General features: G+C 32.1%; 1 pseudogene; it reads left to right on the top strand.

Moving 5' to 3' along the window:
- The first annotated feature begins 7,814 nt into the window (after nt 1-7,814).
- On the top strand, nt 7,815-7,963 carry LOC123825064 (annotated as a pseudogene).
- Nucleotides 7,964-16,233: the final 8,270 nt, after the last annotated feature.

Raw genomic sequence — 16,233 nt, 5'->3', positions numbered from 1 at the left:
TCTTTTATTGTTATTACTAAATAAATGATGGTTTTAGTTATTTTTACTTCATTGTGATAAAATTATCCTATAATCCTTTTGAGTAATATTTTATTGGATTATAAATTCATGCCTTTATGATATTTTATATAGTTATTATATTGAAAGTTTTGAAACAGTGTAACCACTTGAAGGAATAAAACAAATTTAGAATATTCATGCTTATATAAATATTCATGTTTATATAATATTATATAATTATCTAAAATAAAACTAAATTTCATCTATAAAAACCAAACACAAATATCATGTATCATTTAAAAATAATATGTATATTTATTTAAACAAATCAATACATATGCATGTGTATACACAAACATATGTACTCCAGTTGTTATTTGTGTGGTGTGTATTTGTGTGTGTATGATTCTTGATCATGTGAAGCTGTGCATACAATTTTAATTAGGGTACTGGGATTTTTAACTCTCAGTTTTTCTGATACCAAAAAACTCTATATTTGACCATCAATATTAAATAATTGCTTAGCTGATTAAGTAGCTGGGTAACAGACTGAAAATACAACTTTATATTATACTTTTTGATAATTTTCTTTGGTATCTTTAATCAATATCTTTATAGTAAGTGCTGGATAGTTTTACCTATGTGTCTAAATATGGATTAAATTTTTTTCTTTGTATTCAGAATTCATTTTTACTAGGATTTGTGATTTTCCCTCACACCTGAATAAATCTCTGTAATTATCTCTTCAAATTTTGATGCTTCATTACTTTTCTTAAGTGTCATTCTAAGAATCTTACTATATGTTTTTCAAGCTATTAAATGTATCTTCCATTTAGCTTAATATTTTTATATATTTTAACCTTTTTGATATCTGGGTTGTGTTCTTTAAGAATTCTCAGAACCATTTTAACATTTTCTTATAATTTTTTCATACTTAAATTTACTCCATCTATAAATATTTTAATTGTAATAAATGTTTTCATCTATCTGGTTTACTTTATTATTTCTTATCTACCTGCTTTTTAAAAATTTCTACCCTTGTGGTTTCATATATTTTATTCTTTTTTTAATTTCATTTATTTTCAGAGAGAGGGGATGGGAAGGAGAGAGAGGTGGGGAGAAACATCAACGTGTGTTTGCCTCTCAGATGCCCCCACTGGAGGACCTTGCATACAACCCAGGCATGTGCTCTGACAGGGAATTGAACCAGCGGCCCTTTAGTTTACAGCCTGCACTCAATCCACTAAGCAATACCAGCTGAGGCCATAATTTTTTATTCATTCATGTTATGATATTTCTTCATTTTCTTTTTACTATTTGATTTTCTTAACTTTTTTCATATTGATCATTTTGTTTACAGACTAATTTTTAATGGAACTTTCTAGCTCTTGTGAGTCATTCAAGTCCCTAATACTGTAACTATATAGAAAGAAAGAAATTTTTCTCTAAGTCAACAGGCATCCATGCTCAAGTCCTTAATGAAGTTATTTAGGAAGTAAACATGAATATACTTTTAAAATATCCTAGAAAGACTTTGGGTCACTGAAGACAGTTATTGATGCCTAGGATTCTGCTATTCTCAAAAATAAAGACCAAACATATGAACAAAGTCTGGCAAAATATTTAAATATACAAGAATGAGCATAATATATAAAAAAAACTAAATATGACTTGGTACTTTGGATTATTTACTTCAGTAAAAGATATAATTATGCCATGATCCTAAACATTTTAAGTATGTGCTCTTAGTAGAGAGTGTTGTCAAGTCATTATCCTATTCTGATTCATGTGTTTATTGTTTAAACATGCTGCTCGAGTGCTTGAAAGGATGCTATTATATATGATGGATGACGCCAGTTTATGAAGCCTGGAAAGTTACTAAGATGCTATATTTTACATTCTACTTGATGCACTTAAACAGATGATCTATGCAAAGTCTAGTATAAGGTTAAGGGTAAAAAGAGACTGCCAGCAAGAAATACCTTGTATCAGCAGAAGGACATGCAAATCACTGGGTGGTCACCAATTGCATGAAAAGGGTGATGCAACTTCAAATCTATCTAAAGTTCATAGTCAGTCATCTAGAAAATTGTTACCATTGAACTGACTTTACAGGTCAGAATACACTAGTTCTGTCCAGAATAAGTCCATCTATTGTTAATAAACAAGAATGGTTTGTGCAACATCGATGTAACCTGGCAGCCAAGGAGAGTGGACTGGAATGCACATACATGAACAATGCAGACTTCACTGTATTAGTCAGTGGGGGCAGTAGACAATGTTGAGTGTACATGTGTATTGTGTGGCTGTTGCATTCAAAATGACTGAGTGAGTAGAGGAATGAATCTGCATCAAATTTTGTGTTAAGTTTGCACATTACTCCACAGAAATTATTTGGATGATTCATAAGGGCACAGCTATGGACAGCTGGTGATTGGCAGTTTCATTGCAACAATATGCCTACTCGTGCGTCATGACTCCTGCAGAGGTTTTTGGTGAAACATCAAATCTCCCAGATGACTCAGCTCCCATACAGTCCAGATTTGGCACACTGCAACTTCTGGCTTTTCCCAAAGTCAAAATCACCTTTGAAAGGAAAGAGATATCAGACCAAAATACAGGAAAATACAACATGGCAGCTGATGGCGATTGGGAGAACTGTGAGGTCCCAAGGTGCCTACTTTGAAAGGGACTGAGGCATCATTGTCCTATGTACAGTATTTCTTGACTCCTATGTCTTCTTCAAGAAATGTCTCTATTTTTCATATTACATGACTGGATACTTTCTGGACAGAACTCATATATATAGAGAAGGATAATAGAAACATAAAAATAACACAAAAGGAATAAATAGCTTCAGAAAAGGATATTGGATATTTAACATGATATGTATAGACTCATTGAACATGTATCAATATAAAGGAAATATTTGTCAGTGAATTTTATCTGGACATTAACACTATTTAATAAAGTTCCTTTTCTTCTTTGTTTTTTGTTTGTTAGTTTTAAGCACACACTAAAACTGAGTAAAATAAATTAAATCCATACAATTGAAAAGGGAAAATGGCAGTTTCAGTGCTGTCAATAAAGGTAAACTAAATTAAATTTTAAGTGGGACTTGTTATTATAAAAAAAAGAAAGAATTTGATGCCAAAAATATAAAATATACACAGAAGATCTGGATGCTACCAAAGTCATTGACTCAAAAGACAACACTTCCGTCCAATCTCTATTCCAACCTCAAATTTACTTCCCCTGGCCACATAGAGTGTTTCACAGACATACAAACCCATAGGATATCAAAACACAGACTAAGAAATAGCAGATGATGTGTGGGCTGAGTGGCAGAGTCATATATGAAATGTAAAGAGATTTTGGGTTTGAGGGTTGGAGAAAAGTTAGTAAAGTTTTGAAGTGAAAATTGTGGGTGGGTAGAACTCTGACAAAAGAAAAATAGCAGGATCACTTTGGCGGTATGCAGATTCCAACTCTGGTACATGAAACTGTCAGACTGTGAGCAATTGTCAACCATGGCCAAGGCCTAAACAAATGTGTTAAATCACAGTTGATATATTCTCAGGCCAGCGTTGTAAAAGGACATTCAGGTGAAAGCCGTTAACACATCATCAGGCCATTATCTGTAATGACACGTCATGGAATCTACGTTGTTCAGTTACGGAACATAAAATAATTCTTCTTGGAGTTGATGAAACATGCACTCTGGTTGGTATTTTTTTTAATCTCAGGGGGTAGTTGTAAAATGGAAGCACCCAGAGGTGCTCAATAAATTTTAATTACTTTATTTTCTCAACTAAAACATTTCTTAAAAGAAACAAAATATAAAAGACACATTTTTGTTAAAAATCTAGGTGCCCATCAGTAAATGAATGGATCAAAAAACTATGGTACATTTACACAATGGAATTCTATGCAGCAGAAAGAAAGAAAGAGCTCCTACCCTTTGCGACAGCATTGATGGAACTGGAGAGCATTATGCTAAGTGAAATAAGCCAGGCAGTGAAAGACAAATACCATATGATCTCACCTTTAACAGGAACCTAAACAAAAATACAAACAAACAAGCAAAATATAACCAAAGACACTGAAATAGAGAACAGGCTGACAGTGAGGGGAGAGGGGAAGGAATTTCAGGAGAAAAGGAGAAGGGTTTGCAGGAACAAGTATAAAGGATACATAGATGAAAACAAGGTTTGGGGGGGTGGAAACGGAAGGGAGATCGGGAGGGCTGGGGGGTGGGCTGGGATGGAAGTAAAGGCAGAAAACTGTACTCGAACAACAATTAAAATTTTAAAAATCTACATTTTAAAATCACTTATGAAAGCCTTCAATTTCTGTGAGGATGAGGAATTTCCTTTTTAAACCTAGTGGTTTGGCTAACAAAATATTGTGGCTTGATGCAGACTGGGCTACATGCCCCTTCTCCTCATGAGGAAAATCACAATGCAACATCACTTTATTTTTATCAATAGGGTAGTTCTTAAGCTCAGCACAGGCATTATGTTGAACATAGCGTTAAAAAAGAAGATTGGTGGTGATAAATATATATTCAAGACATACACATAAGTTGAGTACTGTCAGAAATGTGAGTGAGTAAGGAACACCGTACTGGGTAATTCGAAGAAAAGATCCTGTGTGTCACCGATCCATTCTTTCACTCATTTTCTCACCTCACAATTTAGTACCTAGCATGTCCTTGTATTTCTTCCTTTAAAACTTGACATTCGTCTCACAAATGTTTGCAAGGCTATTGTTAAAAATAAAATCACTTAAGAATTGAATATGAAATGAAAAACAGAGTATTGTAAGAGCTTGCCCATTTTCTATTTAACATTTGCAATATCACAAACATTGAGAAGCACAACACAAAGTAAAATCATTTGCATTTTCTTAATTAGAGTTTGGCAATTTAGAAATAAGAATGAACAGCAAGAGAATTCAATGATCAACTATTGATGTAGGCAACAAAATAATGTGCTGTTTTAAAGCAAATCTGAATTGCAGACAGGTATTGATAAGAGTCAGAATTAAATATTATTTTCAAAATATTATCCTTAATTTCCTTATTGCTTGCTTAGAAAAATTCCATTGTATTTAACATGACATTGAATTATGAAGATAAGAGGCTGGTTAAAAAAGTAAAGATACAGCAAATAAACTGTTATATTGACCTCTTACATAGCTCAATTTATGTTCACATTATATAATATAGTACAATAGATCCTCAAATAACAGGTTTGCACTGCATGGTTACACTTATACATGGATTTCAATAAATACAGTAAATATTTTTCTCTTATGATTTTCTTTTCTCCAGCTTATTTATTGTAAGAATACAGTACATAATACATGGAATATACAAAATATGTATTAACTGACTAACAGTAGGTTATTGGCAATTGAGTTTTTTGGAGCTCAAATGCTCTACATGCATTTTTGACTGTGTGGAGCAACTGCACCACTCAACTCTGCATTGTTCAGGGGTCAGCTGCACATTTCACAAAAAGGCAATTGGTGTTTTATCATAAGACATGGTTTCCTTAATATTCTAATTAAATTGATTTAAGATTTTTAAGCTAATAAAAGCGCTTATAGACAAATCTTATGAAATTGGATTCTTGAATCGGTCACCTCATTTTAATGGTCCTAATTTACTCTCCTAAGTGACTTACTATAAAACTTATGGCTAAGGTGAGATAATATCCCCCCAGAATCACTAACCATGAACCTGCTTAAGGACTAGAACTAGATCTTGATCATTCTCTGGTATACTTGAAGAATTTTCCCTATGCCTAGCTTGGTCATTTCTTTGAAATCTTTCATTATTCATGAAAATTTGTTGTTATTTGTTTCAAATTTGGTTTAGGCTTTAAATATACTAAGGCTCCACAAACTAGAAAAAAACCTTATAATGTTTTATTATACATTAAAATAAATGTAAAGGGTTAATAAAGAGTTAAAAGGGTGAGACATATAGTGACCAGAGATAATTTGACCTTGGGTGGTAGGCACACAGTGCAACAAACAGGTGTCATAGAAATGTACACTTGACCCCCATATGACACATGAACCAATGTCATGGTAACAAATTTAATAAAAATGTAAAAATTAATAAATAATTTATGTATCCACTAGTTTACAAGGATTGAGAGTAAGAATGCTCACATGTGATAATTTAGATTTTTACTTTTTTAATATTATCAAAGGTAGAGTTCTTAGTGAAATACTTGGTTCAAAGATTTTCAAGATTATTTCAGATATTAACAGTCAGCACTTACATAGTTGAGAATTTACTCATTGCAGAATGTGAAGTGTAGGTTGTGTCCTATATCCACAGAGTTTCAAATACAAAACAAATTAACGTGTGTGTGGATTAAAATTCATGTCACACACACTGTAAGGAAGTTTGGAGGAAGGAATTTGCATTTGATTCACTTACCAATTACTAGAATTATTCAATCTGAGAATGCTGTAGACAGCTCAAGGAATCTATTCTCTAAGCATTTTTGAAATCTCAATATTATAAAATAATTAATAATAAAAACATATACTTCTGTTTAACTACACATTGGGGATACTCCAACTTTACAGATGCAAACTCATTTTTATCATTACCCTATAGTGTTTTTATTTTCTTTATTTGGATAATAAAAGAGAGTATTCAATGCAATGGCCAGATATTTAGGCTTATTATTTGAATTCTATATTTGTGGATGATAAACTGAAAGTTCGCTAACATTAGGTGATGTTTTAAAGGTTGTAAGTAATACAAAATATCAATTCATTTTTTCCCAATGCCTTTCAGACCATCTTAGAAAACTAAATTGTTGTCATTTAATTCAAGACCCTCATGAAATTTTAGTATAAACATTTTTTTCAAAATGAAACATTGTGTCACATTGAGCACAAAACTTATTTAAGTATTTTTATATGAATAGATTTGTTTCTCCCAATTTGATGTAACTATGTTTTATACAACTCACAAATATTATAGATTTTTAAGAAAAAAACTTTTAAATTAATTATTTAATTCCATATTATTTCTTTCTTAAGTCATTATGACCCTCCTGCAGTTATCACTATCAAACATTAGTTTCATTTAAATTTTAGGTTGACATTTATGACAACATGGATAGATCTTGAGAATATCATACTAAGGAAAATAAGTCAGACAGAAAAAGTTAAGAACCATATGACTTCACTCACATGTGAGATATAAAACTGAAAGCAACAAAGAACAAACAAAAACTCACTCACACACAGACAACAGTATGGTGTTTACCAGAGGGAAGAGGAGAGAGTATAGGGTGCGGGGAAGTACTACTCAAAGGTACAGGAGTTGAACACATGGTGACAGACGGAGACTTGACTTTGGGTGGTAGATGCACAATGCAGTATGCAGATGATGGAATACAGAATTGTACACTTGAAATCTATATAACTGTATTAACCAATGCCATCCCAATGAATTTAATTTTTAAAAAGTGTAGTAGATACATGTTCTTGATTCTGTAATGGAGCTTTAAAAATTATTCTGATTCTTGCAACATTTTTATATTTTGTAACAAAGCACTTTCAAAATTTTTAGTTATGACTTTTTTCTACTTTTTTCCCTCTTTGTCCTACCTTGATTAAAAATGTTGCTCTCCTTACAACTATTTTTCTTCTTAGTACAACTTTTTTTCAAGAAAGCTGGAACATAACAGCCCCCCCCACACACACACACTGTTGGTCTACAGTTCAGAAACAGAGTGAAGACACCTTAAAAATTCATGCAAAAAAAAACCCACAAAAAAAGCTTTGTACAGTGGCAGTATCATAGCCGATGAGGTTTATCTGAGGCGCGATTATTGCTAATTGAAAAAAACAAAAAACATTCTCTCAACAGATCCCTGAGGTTGTGAGGTTGGAAGTGAATTTAAATAAAGGTACACTCTACAATTCAGTAATTAATGCTTAGTTTTCCTGGGGTAAGCAGCTTATCGATGAATCTTATGGTCATAGGCCTTCTCACTTGTACATATGGTGCTGATAAATCCTCCTATTTAACTGTCACTGTTTCATAGCTCATTTTCTTAATATATTAGACTTTAGTCCTGTTTGTTACATTTTTAAAACCATGGTATATTTAAGATATATTTAATGTCCCGGGACATTACTTAAAATAAATATAATTGAAATTGTGAGCATACATCATTCTAGGCACTGTGATCAATTTCTCCGAGATGACACAAGGCACAGATTATAAATAGTATCTCTTGAATTTTTTCCCTTTCAAGTTCTCCAATTTATTTTAACAGAAAATTCAGTTATTGAATTGTTACACTGTCATAACCTGTATGGTTGTATAGGTAACTAGACTTCACATCACTTCTACTTAATTCCTAGAAAATTATATTCTCGTGTAATTTTATCAACTGAAATGGTTAAATGGAAATTAGTTTTCGGTGCATTTGAGAATTCCACTCTCCAGAAAGTGGACTATGCATTATATCAGTTTAATATATGACCTCATTGTTATCCACATTGTTAAAATTTACTACCTTAGTTCTATGTAATAAAAGCAAACTATGCCTTTCAAAATATTTTAAGAATCTGAACAATAGTATATGTTCAATCATAACTCTTATTATGATATTTTGAAAGACATATGAGGATATTGATGATCCTTTGATTTGTATGTAATGATCTATATATAAATTTTAACATGGTATTCTGTATCCCATAAGAAATTTATATTCATTCATCTCTTATTGATTTTTGTGTCATAGTCAGCTGTGTGTGATATACGGCCCAGAGAAATTGTTTTTGTATTTTGGTGTCTCTTCAGTTCTTTGTTTACTCTTCATCACCTCTGAAGTATTCCTGTTAAAATATTTTCCCCTTTCCACTAAACAATTAAACCTTTTCTAGTGTTTTTACTTGTCAGACCACTAACTATATAATAGTTACTATTTTAATTTTCATATTCATGTTGCTCTCTGGAAAAGCTTACCATAAAAGTATACAGAACTCTGGTCAGGTTAAAACACCAATTAGTAAGAATATGGCATACACTCAATACAGTGACTTTCCCTCCCTCTCTTCCTCTTCCTGTTCATCTCCGTGTCCCTGTCCCTCTATGTCTCCCCACCCCTCCCACCCCCTCCTCTATGAAACCAAAGAATACAGCACAAATAATCAACTACTATAGCTTCTTAAGCAAACGAACACATTTTAAATATTTGCTACTTGATGGTTAATGAGGTGTTTAAATTTGTTGCTCTTATTTTCTCATTTTTTGTTGCTACTATGATAAAACCTATACTCATCATCTGAGGTTCCTAATGAAAACTGCCTTAAAAATGATATTAAGATGGGAACAATTTGCTATTTAATTCATGGCTGGAAAATACATGAAACCCTCTCCTCCACTCCCACACAGAAGTCTGATAAGTGTCACATTACAGAAAGCAGCATAGGTCTAAGTATTTGGCATTTACTTCTACCTTTGTCTCCCTCCAGACAAAATAGCCAGTTTTGCTTAGCAAGTCTTGATCTGACTTATTTACTCAATAGCAGGCTCAGGGAAATAAAAGAGAAAAAAATGACCTTTGGAAACAGGAAGTTTCATGTCCCTAATATTATCTTATGAAATTACAGAATATTTTATTAAAAGATCATCATTATAAAACACATCTATGAAAAAAACAAGGGAATAGCACACTTAATAGTGAAACCATGGATACTTTCCCTCTAAGAACAGGAACAAAACAAGGATATTCACTCTTGCCACTCCTATTCAAAATTCTATTAGAAGTTCTATCTAAGGTAATTAAACAAGAAAATGAAATAAAAGACATGTGTATTGGAAAGGAAGAAGTAAAACTATCTCTATTCACAAATGATGTGACCTTGTATATTAAAAAAATCGTACAGAAATTACTAAAGGCTATTAGCACTAACATAAGTTCAGAGAGACTGCAAGATGCAAGACTAATATAATCCATTTTATCTCTATACACATGCAATAATCAATACAAATGTGAAGTTACAATTCCATGTGACATAGTATAAAAATAATGAAATAATTAGGAAATAAATTGAAAAAAATTATAAAACTTATAGTTTGAAAACTCTAAAGCAGAATTTAAAGAAAAATCTAAATAAATAGAAAAAGTAGAAGACATAATTTTATAAAACAGCTATATACCACAAATTAATCTACAAATGGGATATAATCCCTATCAGAATTTCAACTTGTTTCTTTGTGGAAATTGAGAACTTATCTTAAAGTTTATATAAAATTTTATAGAAAACTATCAAGAAAAGGAAAAGGCAAACTGCAGAATGAAAGGAAATATTTGAAAATCATAATCTTATTAAGAAACTTGCATCTTAAATGCATAAAGAATCTTTACAGCTTAAAAATAAAAAATACAAATATATGAGTTTTAAACATGAGCAAAGGATCTGGTTAGATAGAATAGCAAGATGTTCCACATTACTATTCATCAGGATAATACACATCAAAGCCTCAATAATACACCACTTCAGATCCATTTTGTGTTTGTGTATAGGATGGTTTTATATGATGGCTATTATAAAATTATGTAATTATAATTATAAAAATGAAATAACAACAAGTATTGGATGCCTCACACAATGCTGGTGGGAGTGTAAAACGGTGCTGCCTCATTGGAAAACATTGTGGCAGTTCCTCAGCTGCTTAAACGTAGAGTTATTACAGGACACAGCAATTCCACCCTTTTGTATATTTCCAAAGGAAATGAAACTTAAATTCATGCAAAAAAATGTCCAGTATTTATATGTTTGTAACTATAACAAAATTTTTCATGAAAGTCAAAGGGTGGAAATCACTCTGTATCAGTTGATGAATAAATAAAATTTGATACATATCATTGGCCATAAAGAGGAATGACTTACTGATATATGCAACCTTATAGATAAATGTTGCAAACCTTATGCTTCATGCAAGTAATGAGTCACAAAAGACCACATATTGCATGTTCCATATTTATGAAAAGTCCAGAATAGGAAAATCGATGGCAATAGGAAGTGGTTACTTTGGGCTAGGGGGCCCAGGGATTTGAGAAGGTGACAGCTAAGAATACGGAGTTTCTTTATGAGGTGATAAAAATGTTCTAATATTGGTCATAGTGATGGTTTCACAACCTGTATATATATATATACTAAAAAACATTGAATTATATACTTGGGGTGAATTGTATAGTATGTGAACCATATCTCCATAAAGCTGTTATTTAAGAAAAAGAAGTTATTATCAAAATTGGGTTGTATATAGATATACTTAGCAGCTCAAAGCACTGAATTGCACAGTCCTGTGATTCAGTGATGCACATTATTGAACAGCTTTCAAATTCTTTGGAAACTATTATTACGAACATATAATTTTACCCCCTTATCATTATTAAAAGAAAAATATCTAGTTTTATAGCTCTGCAAGTACACATACTCCTCTAAACATTATTTGCAAAAGCTGCCAGTAGTTTGGTGTCTTTCAAAGGTAAATCCACAGCTCTAAATATAATGTGCTCCCTGACTGGTGGCATGGCTCAGTTAGCTGGAGCATCATCCAACAGCCCAGGAGTTGCATGTTGGATTCCTGGCCAGGGCACATGCCTAAGTGGTGGGTCAGTCCTGAGTCTGGGTTTATCTGATGTCCCCCACAAGCACATGTGGGAGGCAACCAATCAATGTTTCTCTCTCACATCAATGCTTCTCTCTCCTTTCCTCTCTCCTTTCCCGTCTCTCTCATAGCAATGAAAAAAAAAATCCCTTGGGTGAGGATATAAATGAATGAATGAATGAATGAGTGAGTGAATGAGTGAATGAATAAATAATTTCCTTAATTCTTGCAATCAAAATTTTAAAAAAATTCCAAAATGATTTTGCACTCAAAAAGTTATGGTGTTAAACAGAGGTGTCTTCAAAAGAGGTAAAGAATGCTTAATAGGGGAACCTATTTGTAGAAACAAAATCTAAATAATTATTTGTCCAAATATTGTCACAATATGCAAAATACTATGAGTCCTAATAAATGTTGCACCAGAAGAAAGATCCTTCACAAAATTGAAAATTATCAACAATATTTGCACCTTGCATTTTCAAAAAGTAAGTAGCATCGCTTTATAATTTACAAATTGAAAAATAAGTTGCTAGATGTATAAATATCAATTACCTAACAAATATAGGGTCTGGCACAAATATCACGTCTTTTATTACAAAATCATAAGGATGTAATTCTGTAACATAACAATATCACACTTAAGCACATCATATGACATTTTAGGTGAAATATTCAAGTTAAAACTAAATTATTACATCCATATTATTACCTTACCAACCACACTCAAGTAGACCTTACTTCTGCTGGACCTTGTATATGTTCAGAAACACCAGCCAGAAAATGTTTAACCAATCAAGCTATAACACTAATAATGCATTATTATTTATTGTATTATATAAAATGCCATATTTCTAAGTTTTTAATTTTGTGTGGTTTGTCATATATCACTATTACACTGTTTACTTTGTCATAAAATATTTTTAAATAACCTAATCAACAAAACAAGCAAGCAAGCAAAATATGAACATGCTGACAGGAACCAGAGGGGAGGTGGGAGGTGATAATGGGGGAAGAGATGGGGGGGGTTCAGAGACAACTATAAAGGACACATGGACAAAACCAATGAGGGGTGGGATCAAGGGTGAGGATTGGGGATGGCTAGGGTGAGGGGGGGAAGGTGGGGGAAAAATGGAGACAACTGTACTTGAACAACAATTAAATTTAAAAAGAAAACACTATATACTTAATTTCTTTAAGCACTTTTTTGATTTTTGAATAAAAAAGATATTAACGTATGCTTTCATTTAATATTAGTTCTAACATGTCATACAGTTCGATTAGAGAAAGTTAACGAAAAACACGTGCAATTTTGCCCTGACCACTGTGGCTCAGTTGGTTGTGTGTCATCCCATAAAGCAAAACATCGCTGGTTTGATTCTTTGTAGGGGCATGTGCCTGGGTTGCAAGTTTGGTCCCAAGATGGGGGTACAAATAAGAGGCAAATAATCAATGTTTCTCTCTGACATCGATGTTGATGTTCTCTCCTTCTCTTTCTTCCTCCATTCCCCTCTCTTTAAAAATAAATAAATACAATTGTTAAAACATGTCCAGTTTTTAAAGTTTTGTTGATATTAGTGACTATGAAATAACTGTGGTACCAGTCAGCCTGTTTATGATTCTCATCTTCAATTTTTAGCTGTTTTTATGAAGATTCAGAGCATGGCTTCTTCCAGAATTACAGTTTTGTCAAAAGAAAGTGATCAAGATTCTTTTTGGAAATGCAATGAAAATATTGAAATAATGGACAATAAAATCTAACTTGGATGGAAGTGTAAATGGGGATTGGAGAGGGCAAATAGAGAGATTGGTTGGCTTACCAGATGATATATACACTTATCAGGAAAAGTGGGGTAGGTATGATGGTCAATACAACCATAGATTAAGATATTTAAAGATTTTAGACTGTACCACTTTGGAATGAGAAAAAGTTCTAAATCTGACGGTGGAGAGAGTAGCTAAAATAAAAAGGGAAAATGTTTATGGGCAGTAAGTCAAAGAAACAAATTCCACATATCAAATGTGTCTTCCAAAATCTGATGAAAAACCTACATTATGATCCAGTTACGGTGTAGGTACCCGTGATGAGAATGTATGACAGACTGAGAACTGAAGGTTGAAAGAACAATGGAAGGTTAACAATTTTCATTCAATCAGCCACCATAATGATCAAATGTGAAATACTGTGGTTTATAAACACAAATAAAAATATGCACACCAGTCTGTTTTAATGTCTCCTGGTGTAACAGTAAATTCAGTTGAGTAGCAATTATTCTGGGCCTTTTAATGATAAATTTAAGTAAAATATGAATTCACAAGAATATTTATCCAATGTCTATATGAAGTATTTGATTTTCAGTTTACTTCATCTGATATTTTTATTCCCTCATCTTCTCAGAAGTGTATTAGCAATAACTATATCTGCTATATAAAATTATATTAGTAATATGATAACAACATTTGGATAAATTAAAGTCTTAAATACACAGGAGAAATATCTTTAAAACTTAGATATTATAAATCAAAATGCAGCAGTAAATAAGACTAAAAATTATTATGGTATTTTTTACCAAAACTGTATCTGGTATAAAGAAACCAAAAGACATTGAAATTTTTAGATAATTCTTATTAGTCATATAAATGCACACACACACACACACACACACACACACACACACACACAACGCCTTTATAGAATTAGAACAACCGGGCGGTATAAGTACATAGAAATTCGCTGTTGATGGTTTCAAATTTCTTTGAGAACTCCAGTTGGAGGACTATCTGTAAAATTGTTTCATAGATCCTTTATCATGGATGGACTTTATCAACTCAATATTAGTTTTTGTTAAAAATTAATATGATTTATGAATGTTGGTTTGTTAAAATGTAAGTAGGAAATTTAGGTTTATGATGGTAGTTCCAAAATAATATTAGGGTATTATAACACTGTATTGATAATTATACAAATCCTGCTCTGTAAGAATACTTCTTTAAATTTAATAAATTGGATTAAAATATAAATATGTAAGCAATTAATATGAAGCAAATTAATTTGTATTTGTAATTGTTAAATCAACTAATATGAAGCAAATTAATTTGTATTTGCAATTTCAAATACTAAAAAAAGAATGGTATGCAATCTAAGCCCCCAATCATCATTACTACTGATACCTCTGAATTAGCACGTTTATAAGGGTAAAGATTTCAGAATTTGAAAGAACAAAGCAATTATCTTTTTATAATGTAATTTATGTAATTGGAAAATCAGGCATGACATAATGGCAATATAAACATTAGTAATGTCTTAATATGAATAAAATTGAAACAATATTCATGATGTCCTATGCATTTCCTTACCTACTTTCATATGATTTAATTTAATAGAACTTAAGAGGTACACATTATAATTCAGGAGTTGCTATTTTCAACAACAAATCAAATGAATCAAGAGTAAGCTACCTAGAGAAGACAATAATACAATAAAATTAAATTAAAAGACAAAATTCAGCCCTAGCTGGCGTAGCTCAATGGATTGAGCGAGGGCTGCGAACCAAAGTGTCGCAGGTTCGATTCCCAGCCAGGGTACATGCCTGGGTTGCAGGCCATGGCCCCCAGCAACCACACACTGATGTTTCTCTCTCTCTTTCTCCCTCCCTTCCCTCTCTAAAAATAAATAAATAAAATATTTTTTAAAATAAAAGACAAAATTCAAATCTCTGCCAATGAGAACAAAAACATAATATTATAAATTTTATGTAATGAAAAGTTTATTCATGTATATTAGCTTGTATTTTCACATATATTAAACTACTGTGATACAGGTAATTGTCACTGTTTCAAGAGTGTAGGGAATGGTGAAGTAACTATCCCATATTCTGGTAGCGCAGTGACAGAGTCAGTCAGGAATTGAAACCAGGGATTAGCAAGAACAACAAAACAAAAATTGGTGGATTTAGCCACCAACGTGCACCACTCTCTCCCACAAAAAGAAGTATATCTTCAATGCCTTATGTGATGATAAACTTTAGTCATAGTTATTAAGAAAAAATACACAGAGTTCCCTTCACCTTTCAAATTAGATGCTTCTTTTTTAAATGAAAGAAGACATAACCATTCTCATTGTCTTTCTTGTGCAATACAACAAGCCACATCTCAATGGCTGAAATATGTTGAGATTTCAGCAATATTAGGAACTAGTACTGTTGACTGAGATAATTACCTATTGTGTTATCTAATACATCCTTGAAACACTCCCACAGCCTTTAAAACTCTTGGAGTACCCTAATAACCAATATTCATTTGAAATAAAACTCTTTTATATTGAAGCTTTGCTTTATATATTGATTAAGACACAAGTGTCCATATAAACTTCTAAGCAATTAGAAGTCTACTTTAAAGTCATGATTAAGGACATTCAAATATAGACTATAAAGCATAAATTCAAATAGAAATTATGGAGTTAAATATTGTAAAAGTATCAGCTACCCCGTACATATCTTTATACAAGTCTTCAGTTACAAGAAAGGTATTACTTGTTGGCATTATTAAAAGTGTTTTTGTGTCCTTTA

Source organism: Phyllostomus hastatus, unplaced genomic scaffold, assembly GCF_019186645.2.
Source record: "Phyllostomus hastatus isolate PE091 unplaced genomic scaffold, TTU_PhHast_1.1 phas_contig_58, whole genome shotgun sequence".
Taxonomy (NCBI): Eukaryota; Metazoa; Chordata; class Mammalia; order Chiroptera; family Phyllostomidae; genus Phyllostomus; species Phyllostomus hastatus.
This window is presented reverse-complemented; position numbering and strand designations above follow the sequence as displayed.